Here is a 27,899-nt window from a genome sequence, read left to right on the forward strand (position 1 = left end):
ACCATAACAACCAGCATGGCAAACTACCTCTATTGGTGCAGTAGTGGCACTGTTATCTTGGGGGTAATCAACAGCTATCTAATTGGACTTAAAGCCCTCTCAAATGGACCAGTGAAGAGGGACGGGTGTTACCGAGAGAACTAGGTATAAGGAAAACAATATATGATGCACAGTTCTCTGGGCCAGATAAGGCTGTGTTTACCAGAGATTTAAAGAAAAACTTGATTCAAAAGGGACCTCGAGACTGGTATGGAGATTTATGGTTTTACTAAGTCCCTTAATGGAACAGGGTCTTTGTAAAGTAAGGGAGGCTTTGGCAGATCTGAGTGACTCAAGCCAGCATGTAAAACATGTCTGTAAAATAATAGAACAACCAAAAGAGATATAAAAAAGACAAGGCAGAAAAAGAGGCCTGTTTGAGTTACTCAAAGGTGGGTGTGGCAAGATATATGTCTAGCCCAAGTTCCTAAAGAAAAATCGACATAAACTTAAATTCTGTACTAAAGAGTTTCTGGATGGCTTTAAAGCCCGAGGAACAGTTCACAAAAAGCATTCAAAGGATTAAAAACTGTCCCGGGGGTGGTTAAGGATCCCCAAAGATTAAACAAGGTACATTACTCTCCTGAGAAAGGCTATACTAGGGGTGGAGGCAATTTTTCCCACCAGGGCCTCCCCCAGCAACCAGATATGGTCAATGGAGAGACAGCATATATAGCTACAGCCAGGAGGTAGACCTGGACCTGTCTAACTAGGGAAACCAACAGGTACAGCAGGGACAAGAGGGACCCTCTGCCTCCTTAGCCCAGTGCAGGGTTAGGCAACTTGAGTCAGCACCCATGTGATCACCAAGGATAAAAAGATACAGAGAGACTCCACGTAAAATCCCCACAATGCAGAATGACTCTAAAGGGATAACTAAAGATAGTAAAGAACTAACCAAGTTAATGCCTCTTATCCATGCTATGGTACCCAACAGAGATCTGTTGAGAAAACAATAAAAATGGATAAAATCTTTCCATGCTGTGTTAGATCTTGTCTCTGTTTGATTTGATATATAATGTTAACCTCTGAGTATCTTACATTTGAGAAATATCAAGTACACCTGAAGAAACAAAAGCCAGCTATGGCCATAAGGTTCTTGGGAGCTTTATGGGTGGGTAAGACACAAGTGATACCCTCCAGAATGGTTGGAAAAAGTCTACAACAGCCTAATCCTATATGAAAATGAAAACAAAGGCTCCCAAAACTGTACAATTGTTAAGTAAAAATTTCAGTACTAGGGGTGGGTTGCCCCCCTATGAGCTGTTAGCCAGAGAGATCAAATTAACCAAGGCTATTGCCACTAATGTCAGTTGTACACCAGGAAAAGTCAGTAAGGCCATGTTGCTGAAGACATTGCATGATGTAAGAGCAGAAGAAGGAGAGATGGAGCCAGGACTAAGCTAAAAACTCCATACCACTGGATGGATGACTTCCAAAGTGCTGGAAGGCACTATGCAGATAGTTAACAGGAGAAGGATCCCCTATGATTCTGCTCAATGATGGACCTCAAGCACTGCACTCTATTGACATGCCAAGCAATGCCTGCCGGTGCAATAATGGCTCAACTAACATACAAACAATTGACAAATTTCTCATTGGATAAGGGCTGCTCCTGGGGGTGGAACGCACATCTGGTGCTGTAGACCAGGCCACAGTGGTTACCTGTGTCAGGGAATGTTATAGGTCCCCGTAGGGAAGTTGCTGCAAATAGTTTGTTCAATAAATATGATATACCTGCTAAAGTATCTTCTAAGCATTTGTATTTATACCCATGTTTGTTTAGATGTGCCTGCTTCTTGTCATTTGTCTTTATAGGAGGAGAGACACCACTGAAATGGATCAACAGTCACATCTTGAGGACAAAGAAAAGGCCCAAGAGTTCAGTATCTCACCACAATAAAAGAAAGATCATCCCGAATCTGTCACCCCCTCCAAGGCTCAGGGACTCTTGTGGAAGAACGGCAGAAAGATTGTGAGAGTGGGAGGAAGGGGTGGAGTGTTGGACAGGCATGTCCTCCAAAAAAAAAAACAGTAACAGCTGAGTGTCTGAACCCTAAGAGACGCTGTAGACAGAGGGAGAGACAGTCACCCCTCCCACCCAATCAGTCAGCTTCAATTGCATGAGAAGGCAGGTCTAAGGACAGACACGGAGGAAGCGGGGACACAGCAGGAAGTCGCCATCCTGGCCGATGCTTGGTAGAGTGTGGATCTGAAAAGGCTCAGCCAAGATGTTGGAAAAAAGCCCACTGTTGCATGCCTTTGTAAGTAACTCTCTTCCAGACATCATAAACTCTATACAAAAACCTGAATAGAATGCATCCTGTCGGTTTTGTTGGCTGGTCATAGAACACCATGGGGCCTGAGAGCCGAGAGAGTGTGCAAGTGGGCCTCCCAGGAGAGAACTTGGCATTACAGAACAGGCTTGGGCAGGATCCAGTGCAATCATCGCATACTCGAAGATGAAACAATACTTGAGAGGAACCAGATTTATCCTAACAACATCTCAAAGGTAACTGAAATATTCTCCGTTAAGGAGATGGAAATATGAAAGTCCCAAAAGCAGGCAGAAGCCGTGCACTCCCAACTGGAAATGAAAACACCACATTCTCAGAGCAGGTAAAAACTCTCCTCAATGAATGCTTTGAGGATGGAAGCTTTTCTAATTTTCAAGAAAATGAATGGCCTGAAAGCCATTCTGTTAAAAATAGGTCAGGCTCATAAAGACAACAGAATCTACACTAAAACTTATGTATGTGCATATGCATAAATATGTATATTTATATGTGGGGGGGTATGAAATTAGAAATGTCATCAAGATAAAGAAAGAGCTCCTAAGGGAGGGGAGAGAATATAATAGAATACATATGACATGAAAGTAGATGGGGTGGGGACTGTTTGGAGGGGAAGGGAAGGGGGGTTTGTAAGGGGCAATGGAAGGACAGTGGGGGAGGGGAATAAGTGAGAACAAAGTTTAATGACTCATACGTTCAAAAATGCTATAATGAAGTCATTTGATATATAAATCTCAAAAATAATAAAAAATAAATATAGCTAAATAAATACCTTCAAACAACCTGTAAAAAAGTGTAACAGAGGGCTAATGAAATGGTTCAGCAAGTAAAGAAGCTTGCTGCCAAGTCTCATTACCTGAGTTCAATCCCCAGAACACACAGGAGAGAACAGGAACCCACATGGTGGAAGGGGAGAACCAGCTTCTGGAGAGTTGCCCTCTGACTCCAGCATGCATCTGGAGTGGGTGGGGCGGGGCGGGGGGATGTAAAAATTTAAATACAATACAAAAGACAATTGAAATTAAGCTTAATATGGTGTCACATGACCATGATCTCAGCACTCAGGAGGCTGAGGCAGGAGGATTGGGAGTGAGTTTCAAGCCAGCTTGGGCTACATAGATCCTATCTCTAAAAAAGAGGGAAATAAAGAATTTGAAGTCTTAAAATGTATCCCTAGTGGCTTGATATGGTGGTACATGCCTTTAATCTCAGCACTCAGGAAGCAGAGGCAGGTGACCCTCTGAGTTGAAGGCTAGCCTGACCTAAATAGTGAGTCCAGGCCAGCCAGGGCTACATAATGAGACCCTGTCACACACAAAAAAAGTACTCTTCATTAATTTCTTAGTACTTTGCTCACAGTAACGTGCTCTAAATCCATGTTACAATGGGAAATTCATTGAACAGATTTTTCTTTAGCTCCCATTATGTTCCAAATACAATATCAAACTCTGTGATCAGAATCACTGATAAAGGAAACACTGTTCCATAATTTAGTGAAAATAGCCTGTTACATTAGGTTAAATGAAACAAAATAGAACTGTTTTCAGTATTAAAAAAATAAAAATGACTTGAACATCTATCATCAATGAAGTGACTGGGTAAATTTAATTAATATTAAATAAGTTATATCTACAGCTATATATAGGAAAGTATATCAATGGTGTATTTGTTAAGTAAGAAAAGATATTTTTAGAGTAATATGAGTGATGTAATGACATTTTAATAAAAAAACAAAACTTCTCTATACATGTATATAAAAGGCTTTTGTATAAACACGGAAAATGTGAAAAATAGGTAGAAAATTGTTTACATCAATTACCTCTTGTTCCCTTGAGGAAGAAGAAATTTATTAGTATTTGCATATCTCTGCAACTGAGCAGTGAATGTGGCACACATTTTTTAAAATATTACTGAGAAATTCAGTGAGAAAAATGTAAAGAATAAAATAAAATATAGTCCTGACTCAGGGGTGCTCCTGACATCTCTTCACCAGAAATGGTGATCCAACTGGTTATATAACTTGTCTCAATGCTGCCTGAATCATAAATGAGAAAAATTCTAATCTATTTGGGCAAATAGGGGCAGAATCACAAGCAAATAGAATTGGATAGTTTTAAAGTATTATGACTAATTTTCTTAAACATAAACATTTCTCTCATTGACCAAAAATTAAGTCATGCTTGCTGACTAGATAAATGTATGTTGTCTTGAGTCATGAAGCAATGTAGTTGTATGGCCATCCTCCATTTCCCTGGTACCCATCCACCACAACTGAAAAGCAATGACTCCAGACTGACTTGGGCTCATCCTTAATGCCCAAGACTGCACTGATTGGGGAAGGGACATATGGTTACACTCACTGATTTACATCAACCTGACCCACGCCTCAAGTGGACAAAATCAATATCTCCTACATCACATGATAAAAGGGTTGATTCAAGGATATCCTCTGTCCTATATTGATTGTTAAGCAAAAAACATCAGTTCAACAGAGACAGGATTCTGGCTTTCCTTTCTGAATATAAAGAGGAGACCATTTGGCCTCTATTGACATCCATGCTCTTGTTAAACGATGAAGGAACTTTATGGCAACGTTAACACCTTGGAAGGGAATGCAAAGCAACAACAAAGTACACCTGATTCCATGTTGAGCCACCGGCCCAAAACTGACTTAAAGTCCACCCTAACACCAAATTTTATAATCATGGAAACTAATATATTTTATTGGTCGATTATGCCAGCTTGCAATAACTTTCTGTTAAATGTCACATAATCTATAACAGCCAGATCTTTCAAAAAAAAAGTAACAGCTGTGATTCCCTCTATATGTCATATTACTGAGAGAGCACTAGCATTTTCTAAATCACCTTAATGAAAGTGCCTAATCAGAGAAAGCAAAGGAGCAAGCCCTGGACCACAAAGACCAAGAAGAATAATGGTTACCAAGGGCAAAGCCTGTGGGCATTGAGGAGATGCCAGTCAAAAGGTTCAAAACCTCAGCTACAAAGTAGAATAAAAAAAGAAGTTTCAAGAGAGCTACTGTGCAGCATGGTGACTATGGTTAAGAACAGTCTGTTATAGTCTTAAGAATTGGTAAGAACAACTGAATATGGTGGCATATGCATTTAATCTCAGCACTCAGGAAGTGGAGGTAGGTGGATCCCTGTGAGTTCAAAGTCAGCCTGGTCTGTAGGCCAGCCACGTCTACATAGTGAGACCTTGTCTGGGAAAAAAAAAAAGAATTGCTAAGGAGTTTAAGTGTTCATAATACAAAAATGAGCATGTAAGTTAATACACATGCTAATTAGTTTGATTTAGTCATATATATATATATATATAAAGTAAATACAACTTAGAATAATATTTTGAGTCAAGATCTTACTTTGTATCCAAGATTGGCTTTGAACTCTTTCAATCCTTCTGCCTCAGCCTCCTAAATGCTTGGAACATACATTTGTATACCACATCAAGATAAAAGTTAATGATCTTTAAAAATAAAACATATATTAAGTAAAATTTAAAAGACCACATAGAGAATATTAGACCCCTTGAAATGTGCTCAACATTGGCTTTCACATTTTATTCATTTATCTTTTGCTCCTTGGCATTTGCCTTCCTCAACAATAGGAAAGGCTACAGACAGGATTTTTGCTATGTCATAAAACTTTTTAGCAGAGAAAATTCTTGTCTCCTCTGCTAATAAACAAGACAGATGGCCAACAGCTTCATTGAGAGCCAGAGTGTGTTTGCTAAACTCTTTTCCTACCCCAGATTTTGTCTCAAAAGCACCTAGGCATCACTCAAGCTCTCGGAGGAGGCATGGGGCCCATGATTGGACGACTGGAACCTGAAGACAGTTTGAACTGTTCTCAGCAAGAGAAAACCTGAGACAGTTTAGTTTATTAAGTGTAAGTGCAGTCTCTGAGTCAAACATGCCTCTCTTGGTCTTGCTCCTGGGGCACTGGATACCTGTGCGTTCTTCAACACCATCAACTGTAATGTAGAAATGACAATACCTCCTTCTTAGTGCTGTAGGACTTTGGCGAAAAGACATCCGGGCATCATTTAAACAACACCTCCCATGGGTAGGGATCACTCAGGAGCCATTACCTATAAAGATACACACGAAAACAGAGACAAGAGCGACCTCAGACGCTCCACTGAAATGGTTAAAAAACATGGACGGACAAGAAAGCAAGGAGCACAGATGTTTAAGAATTATTCCCCAGCCTTCACAAGGGGTCTGCGCTATTGCATTTTCTAATACTTTGCCAAATTTTCCACATTATCAATAATGAGTTTGCCCATCACATCTGGGAACAATCAGACCAAGGGCAAAACTTTTCAACCAAAGACTCAGGCATTTTCCTCCCCCTCCCCCCACCACGAATAAGTTGAAATGGCTTTTCCAGTCTCGCAATGCCACACACACATACACACACACACACACACACACACACACACACACACAAACACACATACCCCAGCATATTGAGATGTATTTTATGCATGAAAGTGGGCAAAAAAAGAAGAAACTATTACTTAAGATCAAACATTGTTTTCAAGTCTAGGTTAGAATTCCTGGAAAATCCATCCACAGCGTTTTTCAGGCAGGTTAAAATTTCTGAGCTATGCTCAACTAGTGCGCCAAGAACAAGGCCAGACATAGGCTTGGAAAACTGGAGAGAAAGGCTTATTTCCAAATGAAAAACAGAGCAAAGTTGGGCGTGGGCAATGCGGCACAAAGGTCCCAGACTACTTTTGAAATGGGTCTGACCTGACTGACTTGAGAATAGATCACTAGCCAGAAGCAATCTCACTTTGGTTTGGTTTGGTTTGGTTTGAGACAGGGTCTCATGCAGTCCAGGTTGGCCTTGAACCCACAATACAGCTGAGGATAACCTTGAACTTCTGATCCATCTACCTGTATCTCCAGAGTCCCAGTATTACAGGCATGTACTGTCACGCAGTTTATGTGGTGCTGAGCATCAAACCTGAGGACTTCTGTGTACTAGGCAAGCATTCTACAATTGAACCACATCCCCAGTTCCACAACCTGGATCTTTCAAAAACTCACTCCTTTCTCCATTAAAAAACAATGCTTTCACTATAGTAATTTTGCCTACACTGAAACTAGACAAAAATTCATAGAAATGTCAGTAGAGATGGCACATCTTTGTGCTGTTCCTTGGGTTTCTTCTTTCTATCTTAGTAGATCTTTTGGTTCCCCATGAGGAATGTTGTCCCTAATGTCCCTAACTTTCCAAATGAAGTCACGCTCCCAGAGAGCTTTCGGGAAGTAGATGGTGTGCTGAGGGGCCTTTCTCAGTCCTAAGGCATCTGAAATACAACATAGTCCTTCGTGGAGGCCAAGGTCACAACCAACATTAAACAATGGATCCAGCAGGTGGCAGCAGCATGATTCAGGTCTGTTGTCATGGGTTAAGGCATGTTGTTGAGTCAGGTCCTTGTTTGGATGCAAAGAACTCCCTCTCCTCACTTAAACCATGATTTTTGGAATGGAAAGTAAATGTAAAAACTCAGGAAGCTGATGGAAAGGCCCAATGAAGAAGCTCAAAAATGGGCAAAATATACAACAACCAGGAGTGGGATCTAGAACTTTACCTAAGCTCTAGAACTAGAATGGGTTTGTATTGATTCTCTCCTTCAGCCTCAAAATACTGAGTACATCTAAACTGAATTCTGATCCATCTAAGACTGTGTGGCCCCGGCTTCCAAATCAGGCTATAATCAGGACCAAGGATGCTAAGGCTGAGGCTGAGGAGGCAGTTGATGGCTGGAGAGATGGCTCAGCACGTAAGAGCACTGGCTGGTCTTGCAGAGGATCCTGGTTCAGTTCCCAGCACCCACATAGGAGCCAACAACCATCAGTAACTCCGGTTCCAGGAAATTCACCTCCCTCTTCTGGCATCCACAGACATTACAAAAATGGACACACTTACATACATGCAGGCACAACACTCAAACACAAAAAAACAAAAATAAATAAACAAACAAACAAACATAGTTTAAAAATGAAGGAAGCAAATGAAACGCTAAAGACCAGACCACCACTTAGGTTTGGCCTCCATGAGAAGAGGTCAATGAAAATTAAGTAGATGTTGGGCCCAGCTGGTTAGATGTCGTTTTAACAGAAGGTTCCAGTCTCTGTGAAGTCACTGTAATGTGCTCAGGAAACCAATACAGAGCCCTAGTCAAAAAAATGGAGATGAGAGAGTGGCAAATGTCCATGGCCTGTCCCCAGCACAGCACAGTATTGCCCACAATATTGCCCAGGTTTCTTCCAGGGCCCTTATGATACAGCTGCATTTAGCCGGGACTACCATGGGCATTAAGTAGAGACTGACTCTTAAAACTTTTTGCTCCAGGAAACAAGTGGGGTTAAAGAAGGCAATTCCAGGAAGATAAATGACCCAGAAAGAGGAGTGAATAACTTTCTTCTCTATCTCCTCCAGAACCCTCCCCCAAATAAAGGAAAAGACAGGCAACATTTATTCTGTGCCAATATACTAAACAGTGTACTACTTCAAAACCTCAAAAAGAGATCTGTTATCCTCATTTCCCACCACAGAAGCTGAGTATCAGAGATCTTAAATAACTGTGTTGAGTCCTACCAACTTTGGACTCAGATTCTAGACTGACCAAAACCAGAGCATGTGTGCTCTGTGTCACCTATGCTCTCTCTTGTCCCTCATTTTATTCTAGGCTCTCCACTCTTATCTTAGATGCCCACTTTCTACTTTTTAGACTCATACGTGTCAAACTGCAATATATGTTCCCATTGTAAGATGCCAGGCAGTGTGCAAGGCTTAGAATAAGGTGCATTATGTGGTGACAATTTTACTTGAGGTTTTTTCAGGGTTGGGATTTCAGGTAGAAGAAACATAAGGCTGACTTAATTGCTTAAAGCATAAAACTTTATATTAAAGGAAACAGTTGTGTGTAAGATCTGAATAAGTGGGACAAAATGTTTAATGCCAAGGAAATCCCAGGTCATTTGGGGCTACTGTGCAAACTTCTCAAAGATATGTGTTCGTTCTTCTCTGTCATTGGGATATGTTTATTTTAATTTTTGTTTTGCTTACATATGTGTGTGGTATGCCTCTGTGTGTGTGTGTGTGTGTGCGTGTGTCTATGTGTGTGTAGGCCTAAAGTTGACTTCCTTGATCACTCTCCACTTTATTTATTGAGGCAGGGTCTCTCGCTGAACCTGGAGCTTGTAGCTAGTCAATATAGCCAGCCTGTCCCAAGGATTCCCTGTCTCTGCCTCCTGAGTTCTGGAATTCCAGGTGGACACCAGGCCTGTTCAATTTTTGTGTGTGGGTTCTGGAAATCTGAACTTTGATCCTCATGATCATGGGGCAAGCCCTTTAGTCACTGAACCATCTCCCTCCCCAGCCCTATTTATCCCAAGTTTTAAGAAATTCTAGGGGCTGGGGAGGTAGGTCAGTCAGTAAAGTGCTTTGCCATGCAAACATGAGGCTCTGACTTGAATTCCCAGAACCCACATTAAATGCCAGATGTGCCGGCACATGCTTGTAATTCTGGTTCTAAAGAGGCAGAGACAAGAGAATCCCTGGGGTTCACTGGCAATCCCACCTAGCTTATTTGGCAAGTTCCAGTCCAGTGAGAGGCTCTGAGTCAAAAAACAAGATGATGATGCCTGAAGTTCATCTCTGGCCTCCACATATATATGCACACATGTGCACACGCACAAGTACCTGCATACCCAGGAAAACAAACACACACACACACACACACATACACACACGCGCGCACGCACGCACGCACGCACGCATGCACGCAGCTATTAAGAATATTTATTGTGAGGAAAGGACCTGAAGAAAAAATCAGCTAGGCTCGTCTAGGGGCTCCAGATTCTGAGCTTCATTCTGGAAGTCTCCCATCTTAGAAACAGGTGGAGAATTGATCCTTGAGAATAGCTTGGGCACTGGGGAAATTCCAATGGAAAAAGTCCCTAACACTTCCAGTATTTTGAAAGAATGGGAAATTCTAGGGACAGAATGAGTCAGAGACCCAAGAGTATAAAAGAAGAATTGTAATATGAAATGGCAACAAAGGAAAACTTCAGCTTGGAGTCAGGAAAACTGACAAGCAGTAAGAACCTCTAGGTGACCAGCTGATAGAGGAGAGAAACATAAAGTCCCTAACACCAGGCTCATCCCATCAGATGGTACCCAAGCAGTCTCTGTCAAGGAATATCTATACTAACTCCCTAAGGGTGAGATGACATGACCATGCAGGTCATTTTCAGCTCTGATTTTGGTCTCTCTATAGAACAGGGGTGATTCTGCCTGCATGTCCTTAAAATCACTCATTTCCATAGCTTGTGAATTCTTTTAAGGTATCATGTGACTAGGGCCCTTGTGACAAAACAAAGCTCTCGTGAAGTTTGTTTCTAACCTAACTCTCTTATCTACATCCCCATGCATGTCCAGCAATGTGCTTTCTCTTAGAACTTGGTCCAGGGTAAACTAGATTGATGTAGTGCTTTTTGTAAACTGTGAGACCAAAGAACAGAAGGAAAGGAAAGATCCCACAGTGGGTTGATCAAATTTCAGGGCAGCTTGAGGTTCTGCATCTGATAATGGTAACCAGGGACATGTGGTAAAGAAACACATTGGTTGTTGTTAACCTCAAAAGAACAAGGACAAGCCCCGAGTGGACAAACATGCCTATCTTGTGGGCAGATTTTTGATGTATGTCTTGCTCCATCTCTGGAGTGCAATTGGAACAGGCTGGGCTGCAGAAGCAAAGTTTATGCTGAGTTACCCTGTCACACTTCTCAAAGTTCCTTCTCTAAGCCTCATCCTTAAAATGGACATGATAAAAGCTATACCAGGGAAAAGCTAAGAATGATAAACAAAATGTGTGTGCTGGGCATGGTGCCTTTAATCCTAGCATTTAGGAGCTAGAGGTAGGTAGAGCTCTGTGAGTTCAAGGCCAGCGTGGTCTACATAGCAACATCCGGGCCAGGCAAGGCTACATAGTGAGACCTGTCTCAAATTATAAATAAAAAAGAAAATGCATGTGCAAAAAGACAAGAAAGTAGAAGGCGGACTAGTTGAGAATGAGGAGGGAACCGGCACGAGTAGGAGGGGGACAAGAGAGAGCCATGAGGGTGCATGTGATCAAAATATATTATATCCGTGTATGAAAATGCTATATTGAAACCTATGATTATATCTAATTAATATATTAACAGAAAACTTAAAATTGCCACATATGAATGAGATTGTATTATGCCTAATATAATACTACTAAAAAAAGAAAGTAAAAGAAAAGAACAGAAAATCTACATACAGTACAGTGGCTGACGTGTGCAGGTGCTTCATAAATCATAATGTAATATAATGAAGGTTCTGTTCTAAAGTATTAATTACTGCTGTCATAATTCTGGTATGTGTGAAACCCAAGATATTGTTAAAATTACGTCCCTCTAATGAGTGATTTCCTACCTAACCAAGACAGGCCCTAACTAAAGAAGGTTATTATATAGCTAACATCGCCGCAACTGAAGATTGTGAGGAAAACCCTGCCCCCTGGAACAGTCTTGACCTCTGACTTCTTTTCTCAACCCCTTCCCAACTCCAAAGTGGTTAGCCTATTGCTTCCCTTCCAGATGCTATGCATTAACCTTTGTCTTTTATGGGTTTACCTGAACAAACATAACATTCAGTAACATTTGACATCTAACAAGAGATTTATTACTTGTTGCAAGGAGAATGTGAAGAGCATCAACAAGAAACAAGCGACAGCTTGTCGTTGCCTTGGCAGTAGGTTGGGGTTTGCCGAGTAACTTCTTTGCTTGCCATGACATGGTATCTGTAGATGTCTCATGTAGCTTTGAGAGTGCACCTAAATGAACAAATTAGGGGATGTACTGGTGGAGCAATGGCCTGCACTCTGTAATACCTGTCCTAGGGAATACAACAAGCTTCTTTATTCCTGCTGGTTTTATAGCTGCCACAGAATTAGAACTGGGGCTCCTGAGATGGCCCTGAACCACTTCATCAGTCCAAGATTGTACACCAGCTGCTCTGTGACTCAGTAGGAATTCCATATCATTAAAACCAGGTTTTTTGTTCAGCTTCACACAGTGAAGAATATCTGAGTGGATTCGTAACAGAAAATGTCCTGATATCACTGGTAAAAATGGAAACTAAAGACTCTAAGGGGCACAGCTATAGCCGTGGAGAACAGTAAGTCCCACTTGTTCATATTTGCTGAGCAGTCACGGGTTCCTTTCCCTCACTTTGAAGACCCGGGTTTCCTAGGGCAAGAATAAGAATGTTATTTCATCTGGAGGTCTCTGTAGCAAAGGAATGCTTGTTCCTCTTGGTTTGCATCCACCTTGCACTGATTTGCCCTGAAATTTGATTGTCAACCCCATTGAGTCTATCTAGAGCTTGGACTCATGAGCATCCCGGGAGATTTGTAAATCAATTAGGGTTTGGTAACCAATTCTAGAAACAGATTCTAGCTCACTCAAGCAGAAAAGCAATTTACTATACAGGTCCCAGATACCTTACTGAACCAGCAAGATGTGACAAGCAGGCTCCACAGGGACCAAGGGAAATCAGTCATGGTCTTCCTAGACATGATTTGATGAAATACCACATTATTTTTCATCCACCATTTGGCATGATTTGATGAAATACCACATTATTTTTCATCCACCATTTGGCTATGATAACACTTGTTTCATGACTCTGCTTTAACCCCCAGAAATAGTGTGTGTAACATATGTACATGTTCATAGGTACACATTCACATGCATGCATGTGCACTTGGAGGCCAGAACTCAACATTAGATGTCTTCCTCAGCAGCTCTCCTTCTTGGTTTTTGAGACAAGATCTCTCATTGAACATAGAGCTCACCGATTCAGCTTAAGTTGGCTAGCTGGTGAGCTACAAAGATCTGCCTAACTCTGCCTCCCTGGTGCCCCCTCATCCAACTTTTTATGTGGAGTTTGGCATTCAGACTCAGATCCTAATACTTGTACAGCAAGCACTTTACTGATTAAACCATCTCCCCAACCCCCAGGATTACATTTTAGTGACTGTGTCACCTGCCACATTCCTTCAGCATCCAAAGTCTGGTGATAGGGGATCTGATTGACTACGTATGAAGCATAACAAGTCTCAGACCCTGGGTGGCTGAGCAAAGGAGAGAATGGCCCACTCTTTCAGCTTCTGTGCATAGCATACCCTCCCATATGTCTTAGGATTTTCTCCAAAATACCAAAGACATTTTTTATTTTTCTAAGCGATCCAAATGACTAATGTCCATCACTGTCTACCATTTTGGCTAATTTTTCTCCAAATCTTCCTTCCTTAATATTTCCCTATTAAGAACATGTCTCCTATTTAACATAATGAAACATGTACGGGACACCCAATACTCACCACCCCTGAATAAGCCATGCAAATCGTCCTCTGGTACTGTAACCAGCTCCAGGTACAATGTCCATTCCCCTTCCTGATATCCCATCACTTTAACCAAATGAAAATTCAGACCCACACAACTTATGACATGTATAAAATGCAATAGAGGGAGGCAAAAGAAAACCAAGGAGAGTACACACCACCCCCAAGGAAAGAAGTGTAGTTTGAGCCTAAATTCCCCCATTGCTGTCATTGGAGTGAGGCTGCAGCTTGCGCTATAGGTGAAATGCTTTGGAATGTAGATACAGAGATAGACTTTAGCTTGCACAACCCTTTTTTTAGGGAAGCTCTTGGAGTCAACATCTGGTAGAGGAGTAGAGAAGAAAGCAGAAAAAGCAAAGGGATTAGTCAAGCCACAATGTTGACTCAACAGCTTCGGTCAGTTCCGTGGGGACCCAGAGGGCTGAAGTGACCTTTTGGAGTTGTCCCAAATTGAGCTGAGATTACCAAGATTTTAAACCCCCACTGATCAGTTACTGTGAGTGGGCCAGCCTCAAGAAGTGACAAGAGCTTGGGTGAGGCAGTTCTCCATAAGGGAGCCAGCCTATGCAAGGGCTGAAAACTGAAGGATGCCTGCAGACACCTCTGATCAACTGGGGCAACAATTCTTTTCATGAAGAGTAACTAGATTGTGTATCTGGAAGCCCACCATAAATGGTAATTATGTTTTTTCCTCTTCTATTTTACCTTTGCCCTCAAGAAGAACTTCAACTAATAAAGATCATTTATCCAGTGGGATAACCCAAATTTTAGTCCTCAGAATATTAAGTTGAAAGTTAAAGCCAGGCATGGTGGCATATGCCTTTAATCCTGGTACTCATGAAGCAGAGGCAGGTAGATCTCTGTGAGGTCAAGGCAGTCTGAGCTACCTCATCAGTTTCAAGCCAGCTGGGGCTAAAGGGAGACCGTCTCCAAAAAGACCTCCCCCAAAATTATGTTGTACTTTTTTCTACAGTCACAGGGAAGATGTCATAGAAGGATCCACTATTCTGTAAAGACTATTGATTTAAGGTGGTAAGAAGACATGACCTATAAAATTCCTTGAGTATCCATTCTTTAACATCCCTACAGTTAATTGTTGTCCTAGTTCTTGTCACTGTGATAAAGCATTGACCATAAAACAATTTGGAGAGGAAAGGGTTTATTTTATCTTACACTTCCAATGCACAGTCCATCTTTGAGTAAAGCCAAGGCAGGAAGTTGGAGGCAGAAACTGAAGCACCTACCACGGAGGAACACTGCTTACTGACTTGTTCCCATGGCTTATGCTCAGCCTGCTTTCTTATACAACTAAGGACAGCCTGCCCAGGGTTGGGCCCTCTGTGAAGGTGGGTTCAATTTAGTCAACTTCCTTCGGGGCTCAGTGATGATCACTGATGCCAACAGATTTGTTAATCAGTAGTGGTGGCCCACTGATCTATGGCGGAGTGGCAGATCACATTATTCAGCTCATGTGCAGTCCATCCTTAACCCTAACCTACAACCTAACCCTCACCCCAGGAAGCATCATGGCCTCCTAGTCATGTGTCAGTAAATAAGGATGGATTAAGAAAGCCTTTGGCATCTTAGATTCCTGAATTGAATGCTTTCTTAGTAGAGGAACTCTTTTATTGATAATTAGTAATGCATACATATTTTGATGAACATTATCTAAACATGCACATTTTGTATCAATTTTTAATGAGTAGACAATTTGAAGCAGTTTCAGATTCACAGCAAAACTGAGTATAAAGTCCAGATGGCTGTCATGTTGCCTGCCATTGTATCAGTTTTAAGATATAGAAGAATTATTTTTTAAATTTTAAAAAAGATTTATTTACTTTTGTCTGCATGAATTTGTGGAAAGTAGGACCTATAGCAAAATCAATCTGAAATAAAATTAGTCATTTATAGTCTTAATCGAGCACCTTCAAAATCCATTCTTGTATACATTTCTTATATTTCCATTCACATAAATTAATAGTCTTATACTCTGTGTAACATATTTTTCATCCCAAGTTTAACTTTTTAAATATCTCCATTCCAGGTATAGTTAAGTCCATGATATTTGCGGGGAGAAGATAAAAAGTGAATCAGCTTTGCCTTATAGCACTTCCAACAAAATATTCTAACAAGCTTGCAGCATTCAGTAGAAATGTTTCTACTGCTTCCAGTGACTACAGAGCTGCTGTGGATCAACCTTGAACAATGAGTCTGCCCACATGGTCCAGTATTAACTCAAGGGCTTTCCCTATTTCTCTATCTCATTATTAAGAAAAGGATAATCAGATGTTGATTTCAAGTGATATAATCTGGCAAACATCTGAACCACTACTCCTACCAGCAAAATTATTGTTTGGGGATTTTATTTTGTTTGGATTTGTTTTTTGTTTTGGGTTTTTTGTTTGTTTGTTTGTTTTGGGGGTTTTTTTTTTGGAAAGTGGATCTTATGTGTCCCATATTGGCTTCAAACTCACTATGTAGCTGAGATTGGCCATGAACTCCTGGTCCTCAGGCTTCCACCTCCCAAGGACTGGGATTATAGGCATACATTTTTATAACCAGCTTATTTTTTTTTAATTTTAACTATCCAAACCTTAAGGCTCCAAGTAGATATTCTTTTTGCCACAGTCAGAGAAAATACCTCTATTTCATGCAATTCTTGGAGCCAAGAATGTAGGAATTTGAGTTATTCAGTCTCTTAACCCTTTCTGGTGCCACTGGAAGTGGTCACCCTGTGATGGATAGTCCCCTTTGCCCATCCTCACCTGCACTCTATTCTCTTCTACCTTGACCATTACCAGAGATAGCTGCTATCAATGTACTATTTCATGTTCCAGCCTTGGGCTGGGTCCAGCCAGAGGTATCAGATGGAGAAAGAGAATGAAGAATGTATTTCTGGGGTTCAGTTTGCTGAGTCATGAGTAGGCAGTGTTGGATTCTTTCACAAAGGTCCACATCTTTCTATGTAAACCTAGATATTCTGGGGAAATGACTGTATCATGAGGACTCTAGTTCATCAAGGAATTAGCCCACTGATGAATTCATAATATGATATCATTATTATGAGGTGGTAGAAACTAGGAGGTGGGTCCTACTTAGAGTAAGTCACTGATTATGTGTCTTTGAATGGTAGTTCTTGTCCCTGGGCCCTCCTCTTCCTCCTCTTCCTCCTCCTCCTCCTCCTCCTCCTCCTCATCTTTCTCCTCATCATCTTCCTCCTCCTCCTCCTCCTTCCCCTTCCTCTTCCCTATTCTTCTCCCCCCAGCCTCCCCACCTCCCGCTTCCTGACTATTTCTCCATCTCTTGATTTAGCAAGGTGATTTAGCATTCATACAGGACAGTGAGTGATCTTGTAGTCCAAATCCCCTAAAAAACCTCGCCACTCTTTGCTGATTTTCTTCCTTAACCCTGCTCATGATGTTGTAAATAAACCCTTTATTAAACTTCAAATGTTCCTTTGATTCTCATCTCTTCCCTACTGAGACATTAAACAATACAGTCTATACCTTTCAGATTATGGAATAATGGAGCTCTTTGTTCCATTCTAGGGCATTAACCACTCACCCCATCCAAATCTTACCTTTGCTGCACAACCAAGAGTAATAACTTAATTAGCAAATTTCTACTATATGCCTTAGTCTCCTGAAAAAGAGACAAAACTTAACCAGAAAATGGCCACAGTTGCCATTGATGTGATTTTCACAGACTGTTTCATGCCATAGTTGACGGGACCAACACCACTGAGCTTGAACTCCACTCCTCTGCCAGTGACTACTCAGCTCCACTGCAGTTGTCCCTACTGACTTCACACTTTATAGCTGTTCTTTGTCTAGTCCAATGGCTCCAACATTTTAATATCAGTCAAAGACTAACCCTGAAATTGGTGCCAAAGTGCAGCCTAGGCTCTTTGTCCTTCTTTGAATTCATAGGTATAATGTGAATCTTGCCCCTCATTCTTCCACTGTCCCTCCTTTTAAATATTCATTGGTAAGACAGTTCATACTGCTCCCTGTCTCTGACAATAGGGTATAATGTAGCTTAGCTGGGATTTAAAAAGTCAGACATGTACATAGGAATAAATTAATTATTCCTACATATTGTTAGATTTCTTTATTAGGTCCATTCCAAATTTCAAATGCTAGGATAAAGAATTTATCCAAGTATTTTTGTCACATTAAGGTTTTTAATTTTTCTGTCATCTGGGGTGCTGGTGTGTCAAACTGCCTAAATAGGGAAAACATTACTTTGTTCTTATTTTTGTTCTATAAAAGACAATAAAGACAAATTTTCACTCTTGACTTCTTGGATCCAGGAAGAATCATTCAAATGATTCAAGTAAAGAATCAGTTAAATGCCTTTCTTAGATATACCATGCAAGTGGACATGCATTATAATAATTCTAAGATATCTGTAGAAATTTGTATCACCTGATATTCTTTGTTGTATCAAAGATGTTGCAGTGATTAAATGGGAAAGTTTGTGGAGAAAGATTTTTAAAAACAGGAAATATGAATGCAATGGCTCCAGTAGCTTCCTTTCTGATATTCAACATTAGATCTCTTTAATATATTGAGACTATCTTAAAGACTTAAGGTGGCCAATGGCCTTCAAAAAGGTGCTCACATGAGCAAAGATGGAGCATGGACAAAAGACAAGTTCCATGGCAAGGGCTGCTGTTTTTACAAAGGGCACTGACTCCAGCTGAGTTTGGAGTTCAAGGTCTTTCTGACTCAATAGCCATTACGGACACTTTGAGAATAATGTTTGTTCATGGAATTAAACTAAAGAGATATATCTATGAAAGGTTATTTATGGAGCACTGTTGACCTTAGAAAGTAATGAAGCTCGCACTCCATCTTGAAGGATTCCTGTGGCATGTTCAGGAATTGGCCCCAGTAGTGTTATTCTGTCAAAGCAACTTGGCATGTAATCAACTTGAATATCATAAAAATTGAAGATGGAGCTTTATTTGTGCCATTAGAATTAGACACATTATCTTAGTTAACCCTAAAATATTTGTATTATAGAGACTTCTAATTCTTTACAAAGGTATTTGTGTATGTCCGTGGAGAAGATCCTTTCATATTTTATGACAGAACGTCAAACATTTGAGTTGGTGGGTCCATAAAGCCATCATCATGCTAACAGAAAAATGCTCAAAAATTCATGTCTCGAAGAGCAAACTCACTGAATTTGTACCTTTTCAATCTTCATTATGCCTGCCAGTCTAAATCTGGTATGGACATTGTCTATTGCAAACACAGAACTGTTATTCATTCAATGAGTATATTCAAAAGTTTTACCAGTAAGACCTCATGATTAAATTCAAGCACTAAACTGGGAATGGGTGGACCAACTTGATTCCCAGACCTCATAAAACATTTAATTATCTGTACAACTATGGACAAACAAGTTATTTTCTTTAAACTTAGTCCTCATCTGTAAAATCCATAAAATGGAAAAAGCAAAGCTGTTCTTGATGCTATCCTGGGGTTACTATGAAGTCAAATGGGATAATGCATGGGATATTACATTGCAAATTGAATTAAACAATGTATAAATGTGAGAGATGACATAATTCATCTTAAAATTTTAACTGGTGACTTTGGAGTTGGCAAGAACTCATTTGAAATAACATTTCTCTGAGGAGTTCAGAGTCTCTCCATCATCAGTGCCCCTAAGGTTTTTAAAAAGAATCACAAGGCTAAACCTCCACTGCCACATTCAGAGTATGAAAAGCCCATTTAGCTGTCATCCCCTGTTCTTGGCTGACTCTCAGGGAATGCCAGCAAAATGTCTGAAATTGGAACAGTGACCCACCAAGACATCCAAATCTTTCATCAAACTGTGCCTAGTTTAGAAATAATATTATGTTAGCATTACCCCCACTGTGGATGATTTCTAACGAAACCAATCTGCCAAGGTAGAATGAGAGTATGTGTCACAGAGAAGCATAATTGGGTTGACCTGAAAACTGAGCCGAAAAGTAAATATCCTGTCAATTAAAGATGAGCAAAAAACGTTCCAGAAAATATCAAAACTCCTGAAGCCTTTCAATCTGCTCCTTGTCACTCAGACCAAAATATAATCAAAGTTTTAAAGTTTCTGAATGTAATTAGAACAGGAATTTATAAATCTGCTTATTGTATCAGATCCTCCTGAAGGATAAACTCTCCTGACTATAGGCTAGTAAACTCCAAAAGCAAAAATCAACTTTTCTGGGCTAGCAGAATACCACACAGGATTTGGAAGACACCACAGTCTTTAAGCTCAGCCTCTGCATTGACATCACTTCCTTTCTCTTCTCTATGGCTTCGTTCTCTTATTTCTTCCTCCCTTTCTCCAGCAGGGCCACCTCCTGCTAGACCCTGGTATTCTGTCATCCTTCTGTTCCCTGGGCTCTGGGAATTCAAAGATGAGCAAGACATCAGCTTGACACGAATACTCTGCTTTGTTCCCACCACCTTTTTTCTTCCTTTCAGGGCTAAGCAAGCAACTTCTCTATGATGCTTATCCTTATCCACTTGGGAAAACTAACATTGCTTTCCTTATAATGTAACTTCCCTTTGAACATATGCCCATTCTAATACTTCTATTGTCATGTGTTGCAATTACTACTTTATTCCTTGAAATTGGTGATCTTGTTTTTTTATCTTTGTACCCCAGTAATCTTCATAGTATCTTACTAAAAATAAGTGTTATATGTTTTTGAATAAATGATTCTCCAGTTCAGTCATTTCTCTAGGCACCAAACGTATTCATTTCTACCCTCCCAACGTTTCTCCTTCCAAGTGTCCTTTCATCAGCATTTATACTGCCCAGCTTCAGTCCTTCACCACCTTCTAATGTGTTTTCTTCAACTAAGTCTCTTGTCCTCTGTTCATATGTATCTCAGCTCTATTTTCCATTCCCACTAGAGCTATCTAAAGTATGTGTCAAACTACACTATTCTTGTCATCAAATATTCTCTCCTGTTTCACAATAAAAGAACTGCTCTAATTTCTCTTCTTAAAGTTTCAGCCAAGCTCTCATCCTCTTAGTTTATACATTTTTGATGCTCTGATCACATGTTCCCCAAGCATCAAGGCCCTTCTTCAAATGCGGAGCTAAAACTAATATCCAACTCTAGACTTCCTTATACTGGTCCTCAAACCCTTCCTACAAATAAACAGGCCCCAAATGGAACACTCTTGGGAGTTTTAAAGGGCATTAATAATAACCCTACCTGGGGCCTGGAGAGATGGCTCAGTGGTCAAGAGCCCTGGCTGCTCTTGCAGAGGATCCAGATTCAGTTCCCAGCACCCACTTAGTGTCTAACAACTATCTGTAACTCCAGTCCAGGGGATTTGATGCCCTTTTCTGACCTCTGTGGACACTGAACACACATAGTGCACTTACATACACACAGGCAAAATGCTAACGCACAGAATATAAAAATAAATGAATAAGCCAGGCATGGTGGCACAGGCCTGTAGTCCCAGCACTTGGGAGGCAGAGGCAGGCGGATCTCTGTGATTTCAAGGCCAGCCTGGTCTACATGGTGAGTCCCAGGACAGCTGGGGCTACAGGGAGACCCTGCTTCCAAAAGACAAAAAATGATAGATAGATGATAGATAGATAGATAGATAGATAGATAGATAGATAGATAGATGATAGATAGATAGATAGATAGATAGATAGATAGATAGATAGATGATAGATAGATAGATAGATAGATAGATAGATAGATAGATAGATGATAGATAGATAGATAGATAGATAGATAGATAGATAGATAGATGATAGATAGATAGATAGATAGATAGATAGATAGATAGATAGATGATAGATAGATAGATAGATAGATAGATGATAGATAGATAAATAAATAAAATAAATGAATACTTTTAATAGTCCTGCCTATAAACGTGTAAATCGGTCTACGGCAAGGCTACCTAGATGTAATTTCCTAGTGCCATGATAAAAGTATACAAGTCCCGCTTAATAAAGAGTGCTGTATCATATAATATTATCTAAAGTATATGTCAGGCTACATTACATTTTACATCAAGTATTTTCTCCTTGTTTACAATAAAAGATGACAGTGGCAGCCTATGGGGGAAAGATCATTTGAGACATTAACAACTTTTTGTACACTGGCTCCCCATTTTAAAACAGTAATGGTACACACAGTGACACCTGTGCAGCTCTGTAACTACGTGGTATTTCCTTAGTAACAGCAGAAATTATTATGATTGGATTGTAACGCTAGATAAATCAGTATCAGCCACACTACTGCATTTTGTTGTTGTTCAGGATTTAGGGTTGCGTCCAGGGTTGGTGATTGCTAGAGAGGTACTCTGTCACTGAATTACATGTCCAGCCCGCTTTCCCTTTTTTTTTTTTTTTTTTTTTTTTTTGAGATAGGCTCTCATTAACTTGCCTAGGCTGGCCTTGAACCCACTCTGCAGTCCAAGAAGACCTTGAACTGGTGATCTTTCTGCTTCTGTCTCCCAAGTGGCTTAGATTACAGGCCTTTGTCATTAGACCTGTTTCCACCACTTATTTTCTATTAATGAGCCCCAACCCTTTCATTTAGGACATGAAGACAATGAGTTCTAACAGGACTTTTGATTTATCCACTCAATAAAAACTGGTTAAGTGCATCAAAGGTGTGAGACTTTTGTGGTGGACACAGCAGATCGAGCGCTGGGTCCATCTGATCTGCCGTATAGTCCAGTCAGGGATGCAGGCACTGTGCCCAAATGCAAGTACAAATTCAAAGATGACAGAAAGGAAAAAAGCTCCTAAGTCCAAGCCTTGAGCAACTTCGGTTTTTGACGGCAACTGCAGAAGAATAATGCAGCAAAGAGAAAGCAGCCTCACCCCAAGAAGGAGTCGGTCGGTCATCGAGGGATGAAGACAATGCTAACTGAAAATGTCCTATGAGAGTAAATGTCATACAACTTCGTCAGCAAGGAGAGATAAATCAAGCTTAAGTGCTTTGAAAAACCAGAAGGAAATGTATTCACTCAAAAACCTACTGAAAATACACATACAACATGAGAACATGAGTGCAAGTTTATAACTGAATGCTATATAACAAAGAAACACAGTGCCAGACAGGAGAAACCTCCTTTCAAGCTGCTGGTCAGGTTAGCCCAAGAGACTCCTAAAATAACACAGGCCATTACCACAGCTCTTGATTGCCTCCCAGAACTTGAAGGTAAGACCCTATTGCTGAAGACAGGCATACTTCAGACTCAGGATTTGGAGCAATGGAGCTGGAACTAACCTGGAAGCCTCCTCTCTGAAGTTCAGCTCTCATAGTTCTAGAGGATACTATGCAAGCTGCTATGGGAGAAAATCAATCAATGGTCCAAGCCAGCTCTAAACCCTAACACCCCCAACAACAACTGGCACAGTAAACTATGGCAGAACAGTAGTGGCACTTTTACCTAGGGGTTCATCAACAGCTGTCTAATTGACTTTAAGCCCTCTCAGTGGGAGGGAACTCATGAATGGCACTGTAAACACAGCCAAATACTCATGACTGGAGAGATCATAGATCCTAGAGAAAACCCTATCTCTGTCATATCTCCAGACAAATGGAATTTCTTATTGTATGCTAAATATGTATCCTTATATTTATAGACATGTATACCCTTCACCACTCATCAAAGAAGCTTCTTTTTGACAGACGGAGGTTATTACAGAGTTCCACAGCTGGTCACACACAGAGAATTTATGTCTGAGAGATGCCCAGCCCTAAGAGACACACCTACAGTAGAACCTCTACACTTAAGGTTCATGGAACATAGTGGAACAGAGGGTAGAGAGAATACTAACACATCCTTCAGGTCTCACCAGTGAAGCTTCCTCATGCAACAGAGCGCAATGTACACAAAAGGCCACAGCTGGCCAAAGTATAGAGAAAAAGAGACTGCAGAGTGTATATCCCTGGATGGAACTCCTATATTGAACCTCACCCACTCATGACTCAGAGACCATTATGAAAGAGGGGACAGGGCAGAAAGATTTAAGAGGCAGGGTTGGTGCATGATCATAAGGAAACAATCTTCCAGGCCCCCAGGAACTTGCAGCAATGGTGACATCATGCACAAGACCCATGCAGACTCAATCAGACAAAAACCCAGCATAGAACTTGGGAAATGGGCAGCTTAGTCAAGGAACTATTGGCAACTGATTACTATTGGATGAGGGAGAATTGATCTGCTTTAAGGGAGTGACTCTAGATAAACTGATGACTCCAGTGGATGAACTGTTGCACCAAGGGACATCTGGATACAAGAGCTTGACCCTGTAGGCCTTAACACATATGATAGAATGCCTGAAATCTAGTGGGCGAAGCCATAGTGGGGTGCAGGTGGAGGAGGGTTTTAAATATGATTAAGATTTATTATATGAAACGCACAAAAATTCAATTAAAATATACCCTAAATTTTTTTGAATGTCATACAAATTAGTGACCTGAGACAGCTATGTGGGAGAAAGAAGAGTGGAAGTCAGGGGCTGAAGCAGAGAGTGGCGAGAGATGAGGAAACGGTGGATCTAGCTTTGTGGAGTTTTTCTCAGAAAATTGGAACATGGAATATTAGAATAAAAATGGTTAGAAAAAAGTTCTTATCTGCACATAGCTGCACATACTTGTCATCCAAGCACTCAGAACTTAGACAGGAGGATCCAAAGTTTAAGGCCAGTGCTGGTGAGATAGCTCAGCGGGTAAAAGTGTTTGCCACCAAGTCTGGCAGCCTGAGTTCCATGCCCAGGACCCATGTGGTTGGAGAAAACCGACTCTTAAAAGTTGTCCTCTGACTTCCACACACACACTGTGGTGCATGCCCACACTCACATCATGTACATATGCACACACACAATATGTATTAATTAATTAATTTTAAAAGGTCAAGGCCAACCTGGACTACATAGAAAGAAGGGATGAAGGAAGGAGGAAGGAGGAAGGAAAGAGAATGAAGAAAGGGAAGACAGGAGGGAGGAGGAAGAGGAGGAGGAAGGAGGAAGCTCTAAGAAGAAGGAGGAGGGAGGAGGAAGAGAAGGAAGAGAAGGAGGAGGGAGGAGGAAGCTCTAAGAAGAAAGAGGTATTTTAAAGGATTTCTTTTTCCAATTCAGGAGAGTTCAGAGTGCTTAACTACCTACACAAAGATCAGTAGAGTATGCACGGATAGTGTCAGATTCCATGAAGGGACTAATAGGAGAAGGGAAGAGGGGATGCTCAAAGTACATTATGTATATGAACATGTCATTGTGAAATATGTATAATGAGTATAAGTCAGTAAAAAAAAAGAAAGAAAACTCATGACTGCAAAAGAATGGACAGCACAAAGATGTGCTGGTGAGAGGGCACTGAACAATGTCACAAGCAGGTGAAGACCGATAGTCTGAAGCGTCAACGGCCTCTAACAATCAGCGAATTTGGCAGCTCAGAACACATGAAAGATGTCTGGATGTTGAGACTACATGTAGGATGTGATACCTTCCCCCCGCCCCCCAAAAAAAGAAAAGGCAAATAAGAAACTGCAGAAGAGAAAGGCAGGCCTGGGATTTCCCACTAAGTCTCTCTCTTTGCACCTCGGGGTGACATGACATCACATGGTCCTTTTTCTCACATTGCCAAGTTGCAACTAAGACCAAAAGCTGAGGACCAAGTTGCCATGTGCAATCCACATTCTACAAGTAGGTTCCAACACCAGTTGCTACAAACTAGGGCTGGGTTCCTGTCCCCCTCCCTTCCCCTCACTTCTACCACAGGGTTTCACCAAGAAAAGATAGAATAGGCCCCACAACCAAAGGGTTGCATTCAAATTCTCACTGTAGCCATCAACCATATCTAACTTCTACACCCACCTGGAAAAAGAAAAAAATACATACACCAGACTGAAGAACAAAATACATACACTGGACTTTCTGAAAGATGCAGAAGTGGCCTCTAGATCTAGGTCTTTACCCTAGATCCCTGTAGAGAATAAACAAAGGAAATGGTCATAGTATGCATGCAAAGATTGATGGGTCACCTCTACATTAACATAACATTATGTTAGCCACACAGGTCACCTGATACATGACTTCATATGATGTAAGTATACAGCAAGAACTCTGGTCTTTGCCAAGTAGCCCTGCTCTATTGCATTTTGTTCTCTTTTCTTGCTTCTAACTCAGTCACTGTGCTTTTTCTCTTCCCACAGTCAGCAAGTGGTGCAGAGATAAGGTACTGGAGTGGAAATGTCTGGCAAGATTCTCTATTATAACTGCATTTCTTCCACAGCTTATATTTGCTCAGAGTAACCAGGCAACAGATCCTCTCCCGACCTCACTTTTACCAGTGTCTTAGGACAGAGGCAAGGGTTGTCTCCTCCATGTCCTAAGGGAATTGAGGCTTCAAAGTCCAGGGGAAGATGGCACCTCTCCCAGGCTTGGGAAAGAGCAGAGGATTGCTGCCAATGTTTCAGACCCTCTGCTGAGATGAGATCTTACCTTAGTGCAAATCCATCACTGAGCTCCAAAGCAGTGACTTCCTCTCCCCTTTCCAAAACCAACACTCCACTATTTGATGAGTCATTGGTTCCCTGACATTTGTAGAACACAGTTGAAATGTTCCCAGAGGGAGGAAAATTATACTGTAATCAAACCACACTCTCTCCCACCGGCCCTCCCTTTTACTCCAGCTCTTATAATGAGGACCCTGCAAGCATGGTAACCAAAGCCTCTGGAGCTATAGCTCTTCGCATGTAGCTCAACTTGGTGATCTGGATCCTGAGTTTTCAAAATAGAAGTAAACTAGGTCTTACCTCCAACCTCACACAAGATCAGGACACTTGTGTTTTGCCTTGGAACTGAGAAAACTTGGAAGGGATGAGATGAGATCAGATTTTGCATGTTATAGATTCAAGTTGGTCAGGGGAATGCAGAGACTGGATTCATTTGATCAAATGGGTAACTGAGTTTGAGCAGTGTGGAGAAACAGGTCTCTAAATGTAGAGTTCCGTGACCCCAAGAGAGTGTCCTCAGTACACAGAAGAAAGTTCTCATTTCAAGAAGTGACAACTCATGAGCAAGACAGAGGTCTTTGCGTTACCATTTTGTCTTCGTCTCTGCCAAAGGATTTTCATCCATAGCTATCTGAAAAGGTGAGGAGTGAGGTATAAACCAAATCTGGACTAGGTTCTTCCTATTTCAATGTGAAGTGTCTCCTACAGGCCCCTATGTTTGAACACTTGGTCCTCAGCTACTCACATTATTCTGGAAGGTTTACAGACCCTTTAGTAGGTGAAGCTTAGCTGGAGGAAGTCCGTCACTATGGAGTGGGTTAGAGTCTGCCCCAGTTCCAGATCAAGCTCTCTGCTTCCTGGTCTGCTGAGATGTGAGCAAGCAGCCTCCCATTCCTTCCTCCCTGCCTTCTCAGCCATGAATGGACTACACCATCTCAAACTGTCAGCCAAAATAATCCCTGTCCTTCTTAAATTGCTTCTTGTCAGGTGTTCAAAGACAGTAATAAGAAATATATGTCTAGGTAAGGTTTATCTGAGAACAACTGGTCTTTGCCCAAAATTTATCTACATGACACACAGTAATTAAAAATACAAGACTGATGGAACTAACCTTCTTGGGTGTTTAACAGACATACTTTGAGGCCTATAATAATTTGGCGAGAGGGACACAAGGACACTTTTTGCTCCTAGCCCTCCTAGGTCAACTAGTTCCAGGGGACTGGTAAGGTTTATCTGAGAACAACTGGTCTTTGCCCAAAATTTATCTACATGACACACAGTAATTAAAAATACAAGACTGATGGAACTAACCTTCTTGGGTGTTTAACAGACATACTTTGAGGCCTATAATAATTTGGCGAGAGGGACACAAGGACACTTTTTGCTCCTAGCCCTCCTAGGTCAACTAGTTCCAGGGGACTGGGGACTTCTCCAAAAATGTCCTATAATTGTGGTGGGTCACTTGTCCTCTTGATCAAGGAGGCCATGGAGACCCCACCAGTAGGACTTGGACCAGTGTCCAGTCTACAAAGAAGAGGGTCAACACAAAGGAAACATTTCCTCCATGCTTACAAGCGAAGCCATCCAT

The sequence above is a fragment of the Nannospalax galili genome, unplaced genomic scaffold, assembly GCF_000622305.1.
Source record: "Nannospalax galili isolate Female #2095 unplaced genomic scaffold, S.galili_v1.0 scaffold17, whole genome shotgun sequence".
In the NCBI taxonomy this organism is placed as follows: domain Eukaryota; kingdom Metazoa; phylum Chordata; class Mammalia; order Rodentia; family Spalacidae; genus Nannospalax; species Nannospalax galili.